The 8,932-nt window shown below is 31.0% G+C and overlaps 1 protein-coding gene across 1 annotated transcript in view; it reads left to right on the forward strand.

Annotated features, from left to right (window-relative positions):
• Positions 1–8,932, forward strand: part of LOC111378535 (glutamate receptor 3.3-like) — a 41,443-nt gene that overhangs the window by 29,588 nt on the left and 2,923 nt on the right. The window lies entirely within an intron of this gene.

Genomic DNA, 8,932 nt, shown 5'->3' on the forward strand with positions numbered 1-8,932 from the left:
GAATAGACTAAAATGAGAATTGTAGTTTATTTTACACGCCAAACATGTCACTTAGTACAATCTCTCTTCACGTGTTCCAATTTTTTCAAAAGTAACAGCTAGATGATTTATCTTTTTCTGGCTTTTGCTGTTTCTTTTCAACCGAACTAGATATAGCTTTCTTATTCTTTAGCTTGTCCTTAGAGTTACTTACCAAGTGAATAGTATCAATTTTATCTTGCTTTTGTCTTTCTTCTTCTTAAGAGTCCATTACCCATTTTTTGACAATTAGCTCTGATAGCACTTGTTAAAACTTCATAAAACTTTAAAACTAGAAAAATTAAATTCTTTTATTGCTAAGATCCTCCATGTTAAATTATCAAAAGAATTATTAAATGCGGAAAAAACCTTAATTCATTGAAAATGATTCTTTATTACTGAATCTTGAATCCGGATCTTGAAATTTGAACTACAATCTTTTCATGTTTAACTTCTTTGCTTTAAATCTTGAATATTGCCTCTTTTGATTCTTGAATTCTTGTTTTTGACTTTGGCTTTTTGCTCCATAATCTCGATCTTTCAATTTCTTCTTCTTGACTCTTGATTCTTGATTGTTGATCTTGATTTTGGGTTTTGGATCTTCTTTTTAAATATATTTTCTCTTAATATTCATTTATTGACAAGATATCACAAAGAATGAGAATCACATATGAATTGGTAACCATATATATTCATAAGTATTTCGCTCATCATAAAATAGAACCATACCGGATCTAGTCTCTATACATATAATCCAACCCCACAGTTTATTTAGATGCCCTAAACTCAACAATTCAATTTAGGCCACGACTCACCAAAGACGAGCATCACTCATCCTTCACATCGATAAATCATGTAATTCACTTGAGAAACCCACTTGGACCATTCAATTTTTAGGCCATGAGTCGCCAATGAGATAACTGAAACAAAACATACCAAACTATGAATATATTTAGGAAGTTGGAACGGGATATATAACAAGAAGTAGGTAGTAGTTAGAAAAATAATGAATCTTCCGTCACAAAAGATAGATCTAGTAAAACTCGATTTTGTAAAAACTCTAGTTGAAAAAAGGAGACTATTCACTTTTTTGTCACAAAAAGAAATAACAATCTATTCATGTTCAATAATTACTAACATCCAACGAAACATATGTCATAGCTTCACAAAGTTCCATCAATTATTTGATTGTGAAGAAGACTTAGCTCTTGTTTGGTACAAATTTTATGCCAATTAAAATCAATTTTTTGATCATTATTTCACAATTTCAGCCGTTATTTTTGAATTCTTCTCTCACAAATAGGGCCTATTTTGTCTTTAAAGGTCAAAAAATCAATTATCAAAATCCTTACCGAACAAGCTTTTAATGGTAAAAGCCTAGTACTCGTATTATGACTATAAAAGGGAGTCATATTCCCACTATATCTTTTAATAAATGCATTACATTTTGATTATATTTAATATTATTAATCTTTATTCATCATCATGTTTATATATTTAAACTTTTTTTCATCATATTCTTAGGATATGCAAGCATGGAATTTACATAAAAAGAAAATAATTGGTTAAAACTTATTTGCATTGGATTGTCAATTATATGTGTTTGATTTATTAAATTTTTAACCTAAAAAATGTTATACTTTTTTCTTTTTTTCTTTTTTTGGTGGGGAAATGAAAGAGATGGGAAGCAGATGAGAGAGAAAGAGAGAGGGTTACTTGAAAATATTTTTTTTGCTTTCAAGGAAAATATGGTCATATGAACAAAAGTAGGGAAATGTTTGTCATACCAAAATATCAATCAAATAATACAAAAGTAGGAATTTGGGTTAAAAGTAACATTTTTCATGGAAAATGTTGGCAATTAAACGCACATTTTAACATTTTTTTGATAGAAAATCTTATCCTTAATCATGATTTTCTTCCAAAAATATTCTTAACGTGATTTAAAATAATGGTCAAATATCTAATCACATTTTTTGCATTATTATTTGTTTTGTTTATTTAAAAAATATAATGAACTAATGAGTTTTTTTACTCTATTGAAAATAAAATTTTGGGAAGAAATCATAATTAGAAATAATTTATTTTAGAGCCTGTTTATCTCCTACTATAGGAGAAATTAAAGAGTTTTGAATAATATTTTTTGGAGAATATGTGGTTAAAATTTAAAGAAATTTTATTGGTTTGTGTGTAGAATATTTTATTGTGAGAATATGTGATGGCGAATATTATTATAGCAAACAATTTAATTTGTTAAATGATGACAAACAAGGGCTTAATTTGAGAATAAGAATACGATGAAAAAATGTGAGATATAAATGTGACGTGTAAAGGTAATTGCATACCTTTTTAACGTTTCTAGTAAGCCCTTGTTTGAGCCCTATTTTTTTGAGAATAATGAATTTATGAATAGTGTATTGATGGAAAATGTGTGGTGAAAAATAAGGAAAAGTTCTGGATTTACGTGTAGTATTATTTTATTGAAGAATGTATTGTTGAAATGATGTCAAAATACTGTTAAAAATGTATTTTTTCAAAAGAATGTATTTCAAACAAGGGCTAAATTTGTTCTTAATCTCTATAAAGAACTTTACAATCCTCAACATGTAGTTCCCCTGGCATGTTTTATATTGGTTAGAAAAAGAACTTTTCAATCTTCAGCTTTTGTGTACCCGCATTACATGCACAAAGATAACAAGTTAGAATGTCAAAACCCTAATTCCCTAATCAAGAAAGTAAAAAAGGTCAACAAGCAGTGAAAATCAAATGTTCCCGGATCCCATAAATATTCTGAAGTGTAAAACCTTGATCTTTCCTTCTCATAATCAAATAATCTCTCTTCTCCCCCAATTCCTTGTGGCTTACAACAGTACACATACTAGGAAAAAGAAAAGTATAGACTAATATATGTTTAGTATATCGAAAGAGAAGAATGTGGGATTTTTGTAGCAGACGAAACACTTCTTAGTAGAATATTTTTTAGTATGTCAAAAGGGATCACATGTATAGTATATTAAACAAGATTAGATAAAGACAAGTTTTGAATCTCAATGTAATAAAATCTAGATTTTAATCTAATTTAAAGTCAATAATTAATTTTGACCACATGTTTTGTGGGATCCATAATTTGTCAAACATACATTTTATCATTTTTTTTATCAAAATCTACTAAAAATTTGATTTTAAATCTACCAATCAAGGACATAGTATCAATTCAATGCAAGAAGTAATGGTGAGTGGGAAATTGTTACAGCTTATTTTACTTTCCTTTTGAAAGCAAAATCAAATTCTCTTGATTGATTGGTGAAATGTATAAAAAAATAATAGAAACCCAACTCCTTAATTTAAAATAAGAAAAAATGACTTGGCCTTCTACTGTTCTTCCTTCCTTGTTTGCCCATTTTCTTCACGCAAATTATCCGGAAATAATGATGTGGGTCCATAGAAATGGGTCAATTTCCGTGCTGATTCTTCCTCCTCTCATTTTCTTTGGCCAGGCAACAAATTTTCCATGAAAATTTTCCATTTTACAACTTTTCGATTGGTATAATTTTCTTGACAATTGATTTTCTCTACCCCCACCCTTTTTTCTTTGATTTCGTGGAGTTTTAACCCGTTTGACCCCCATTCTACTTCTCATTATTTTTTCGCTTTTATTTTCAATCACACAATTTTTCATAAAATAATATTATACGCAAACAAAAAACTTTTCATTCCTTTTTAATCACACATTTTTCAAAAAAATACTATTTCAACCATTGAAATTTGAAAATAATGGGGCCAAACGGGGGCTTAATTCCCTTGGTTTGGGTGGGAAATCAGTTTCCAATTTTATTTTTTTTTTTGGATAATGGAAACAAATTTTATCTATAATTGTAACAAATTCAATCCCTTTAGTTGACAATTTTAATGGAAAACAAAGTCAAATGAACACCAAAAGATAAAAAAAAATTAACATTTTCGGGTGAAAAATTATATTAATCAAACACATTTAATTGGCAATTTCATTAATTGACAATTCCCAATAAAACAAGTTCTAGACAATTAAATTTCTTGAAATTTATTTTCTTTCCATCCAAATTTCATTCTTACAATCAAACGGACTCTAGTGAGTTTGTTTTGAAATATGAAAAATATTTTCTCAATAAAATGAAAAGAAAAATATAGGTTAGACATAAGTATGAATCAATATTCTAAAATAAAAAGTACGAAGAACCGCTTCCCATGATTTCGATTTAAAGTATGCTTTTATTCATTGATTAAGTAAATAACTATGAAGAACAAAGTAATATTTTGCTTTAATAATGTCCCCATTTTCGAGAAAGGGGAATACCATAATTTCTAATATAAATATATTAATTGAAACTTTAGAATTATTTTCATTAATCTAGAATCGATAGTACAGTCCTTGAATCTCTGTATAAGAAAAAACTAGTTTCTTATTACTCAAATAGTATCAGTATATAATATAAATGGAACCATTCCTTACACACTTTTTTTGAGAAACAATCGTGACATTTAATTTAAATCAATCCAACGCTCAATATCTTATGGATCTCAAGTGATTACAACAAACTCTACCATGATTTTAGTGATATATATATTGAACGTTGGATTGATTTAAATTAAAGGTAACAATTATTTATCAAATAAGTGTGTCAAATTTCTAAGTAGGAGCAACGGTCTCGTACTATAAAACCTCTATAGAATAATAATGTTAGGACCAAGAAAATTTATTATTTTAGAGAGGTTATTAATTTATAGAGTTTTTTATATTTTTATAACTTGTATTATATTTTACCGTAATACATGTAGGAAATTTTTGAAAACAAAATATTAAAGGTGGTGAAATTCAAAATTTAATCTGTAAGCACACAGAAAGGCGCACACAACATTTTTGAAAAAAATGTTGTCAAATTAAAAGTTTGTTAACTTATATTAATATGAAATTTTATGAATTTAAGCAGTTATTATTTTACATATTCATAGGGCCTTAAAGAATCATGAAAAAAAATTATCTAATGCATTTAATGAGATTATTAATTGTGGAAATTACACAGCCACATGTTTTTAAAGACTACAATTCAAAAAAAAAAACAAATTCAAGGTTTGGTTATTCAAAAATCAAGTGATAATTTCACATTTCAATATTAATAGATAATATTATAAATTAATCTATATATATACCCTTGTCCTCACCTACCCTACAAACCCTAAATCATTTTCACAAATATCTCTTCATCCACTTCATTTCTCGATGCCTCTTTACCCACTCATTCTCTCGCAACTCTTCACGGCCTGCAGCAACACTCGTGAGCCGGACGACAGGTACAGTATGCAATGCCTAGTATCGCTATAGTTAGTACGCAGTGGAGCCCCATCGTCATTGCACACGAATTGTAGCAACAAATGGGATGTCGCTGCATGCACAAAACAACGGTGAATGATTTGCCATTGTGCACGAAGCAGTGACAACGTGATGGTGTGATGTGGTGTGGTGGTGAATGGGGTGTTTGGTGATGTGCTAATTTAAGAGCTATATCGAAGTTTTTAGATTGTCGCTATGTGGCACTCATCGTGGTGATTTGAGCATCGTGCATGGTGGTGCTGAGATTGTCTCTCTAACAACACTCACCATGGTTTTGGTGTAATTTCTTCTTGTTCTGATCTATTGCTTAGCCATTATCTATCTTCTAGTGGATTCAAGGTGGTGGAAGTGTCGAGTTTAGGATTTTTTTTATTTTTTATTTTTTTTGTTGGTAGTTGTAGTATGGTGAAAATGGAGTTTGTGATTGTTGGTGATGGTGGTGATGGCAGTGATTGTTGTGAGGTGGTGGTAGCATTGGCGATGATGGTGGTTCTGGTACAGATGGTGGTGGAGATAGTAGTAATGTTATTGGTGGCAGTGGTGTTGGTGATAGGATTAGGTTAGTTTGGATTTGAATTGTATAAAGAGGGTTCATAACCAATTATTTAGGTGATTGTAACTAATAAAATGGTTAATTTGTGACCAATAAATAATATGCATTCGAAAAGGTACTTTGTAGTCGAGGAATAATACGTGGTTTATTAATTTGATAAATTGTGGTAAAGAAATTGTAACCTATAAAATTTGTGATTTGTGATTGTGCAATAATACGTGATCAATTTTGCCCACGTCATATGTTTTTCTTGTTACAAGTTATAATCCGAGTATCAAAGTTCAACGTGCACATACTATAGGTTACATGTCATTGTGTATAGGTCGCAGATCAATGTTCATAGGTCACATATCAAATGGGATTGGTCACAAATCACTAATTTATAATCACAGGTCACAGTTCATCATTCACAATTTACGGGTCATATTGTATAGATCAAATATCAATGATAACTGGTCATAGATTAGATTGTCACATGTATGTGTACTGATAATAGGTCACAGATTCAAGTTCATTGGTCATAAGTCATTTTTCATAGGTAACAAATCAATATTTATTTGTCACAAATCCAAGAAAATTGGTCGCATGCCATTAAATCAATATCACATGTAATAGATCAACGTCTGAAGGTCAAAGATCCAAAAGAACTGGTTACAAGCTATTGGATCAACATCACAAGTAACAATTTACATGTAATTTAAATCACACGGTAAAAAAATTACAATTTACATTGAATTTGATGATAAATCAAACTTTTGAATCAAATTTACACGACATTGACGAACCAATTCTCTATGGTAGTTTAAATCACGATGCCAATCTCATTCCTTCAATCATTCTGATGCCAGACGATTGTCCAAATTGAAGTTCATTTAGATAATTCATAAATTCTCGTCGATGTTTTACTAAATTAAAAGTCCAAATAAGTTGCTACACTTAAGATGTTGTACTCATAGATCTTAAATCAAGGGTCCTTTCAAGTCTGCACTACCACTGTGGTGTGAGAGGGAATGACTCTGGGTGGATGTCGATGATTGTGGCTATGCGAGTTTGTAGAGAGATTGGAGAGAGAGAAAGATTGGAGTGGGTCAAGACATTATGATGGATATTTATTATATTATTTAGAAAAAATTACATGACAATAGGTCTTTAAGAAATACAATTCATAAATCAAGTATAAAATTTATTTGTGCAACTATCAGGTATTAATCTAACTATAAAACCACCCACCCCCAATTTCCCCACTTCCCAAACCCTAATTATTTCTTCTCACCATTCTCTCTCTCTCTCTATATCCCTCTCTGTTCTCTCTTTACTGCTAGAGACAATAACACACTAGATACGATGTCGCGTCGGCGGCGATGCAACGTGACACTAGCATTCGGCGATCGCCTCCATTCCTTCGACCGTAGCACACCAATTGGAAGACAAGGCAACACCACTGGAAGACGACGCTGAGTGGCACCAAGATACCGTTGCACGCTCTGTCGTTGCTAGTGGCGTCGAACAACGGTGCTGAAGCTGCTGCAAACTCATGAGAATATGTACCTCATTTTTGAATTTTAAAAGTATCTACTTGATTTTTGAATTGAGGTAAACTTAACGCTTGTAATGTGAACTCTTCTCTATTATTTATCATCCGAATTTGAACTTTTAAACCCTTTCTCTTAAAATTGAATTGGATTATGGTCAAACATTTTCGCTTAAAATCAAATTGGACTATAGTTAAGGCCTTACTTATTTATTATTCCGATATTAATATAGTACACTAACTCAAGTCGAGATTAAAAGAATTTTAATATTGAAGCAAAATTATTAATTTGACGAATATTCATTTATCAAAAGTTTCACTTAAGATGATGGGGTCCACAAAATGGAACTGAATGGGCCAGAGAGGCTGTACCCGCTAAATTGCAGAGTTTGATTCCTCCTCTCATTTTCAAGTTGAAATTTGCGATTTAAAATTGACTATCTAACTTGTTGTCCATCCAATGATTATGACACATTTCTTTTAAATTAATATGTTTTACTTTTCTCCCAATTGTGCACCGTAGATATCAATTCCTCGTTTTCTTCGTGAGTTCGCCATTTTTCTTATGGAAATAGAATACTGACTGGCCCACATGGCTGCTGCTGTAAAATTCTGTATTTGTCTACTTGAAATTACTCATCTTTACTTTTTTCTTAATGACGTTCCATTATTTTGCTTCTTCACTACACTAATTCATGTGCCCATGTTAATTGAACATTGGTGCTAATTGATTCTTTTTGTTGATCATCTACGCATCAGAATAGAGTTTGATTATTGTTTCAACTGAGTGTAAATTTTTCTTTTCTGAAAAAAATTGGGCTGCGTACGTTTGAGTGTTGTTTAGAACACTTTTACGGTTGTAGTAATGAATTTCTGAATTTTAGTCTGCACAAATATGTATTTTTAAGGCTGCTAAACTTCATTTACTAGGAAGTTTATGACTCTAATTGGGAGGTTTCAATTTGGATTTTTATTTTGAAATTAGCACATGTCATACTCTAGAATGGATGTGATCTGGGTTCTTTCATTATGGTTGTTACTCTCTTCTGGAGTGCTTTCAAATGGGATGATTAAAAATGTTTCTTCAAGACCAGCTGTTGTGAAGGTTGGAGCTATTTTTGCTATCGACTCAACAATAGGAAGAGTTGCCAAGATTGCTATAGAGGAGGCTGTTAAAGATGTGAATTCTAATTCGAGTGTCCTCCGTGGGACTAAACTGGTGGTGAAAATCCATAATTCCAATTGCAATGGATTTCTTGGTATGGTCGGAGGTAATCTATTTTTCCGGCATCTAGAATTATCTAATTTGGCTGCTGTTAGAACTTATTGAGAGAAGAAAACTGAAAAGATGAGAAATAATGTAGTTTCTCAGTTACTGTTTCGAGTTCTTTATGATGTTACTAACAATATTAAACGTGATGCTCATCTTCAGTTATCCAGGTTATTAATTACGGTTGTAAAA

The sequence above is a fragment of the Olea europaea genome, unplaced genomic scaffold, assembly GCF_002742605.1.
Source record: "Olea europaea var. sylvestris unplaced genomic scaffold, O_europaea_v1 scaffold1831, whole genome shotgun sequence".
NCBI classification, from domain to species: domain Eukaryota; kingdom Viridiplantae; phylum Streptophyta; class Magnoliopsida; order Lamiales; family Oleaceae; genus Olea; species Olea europaea.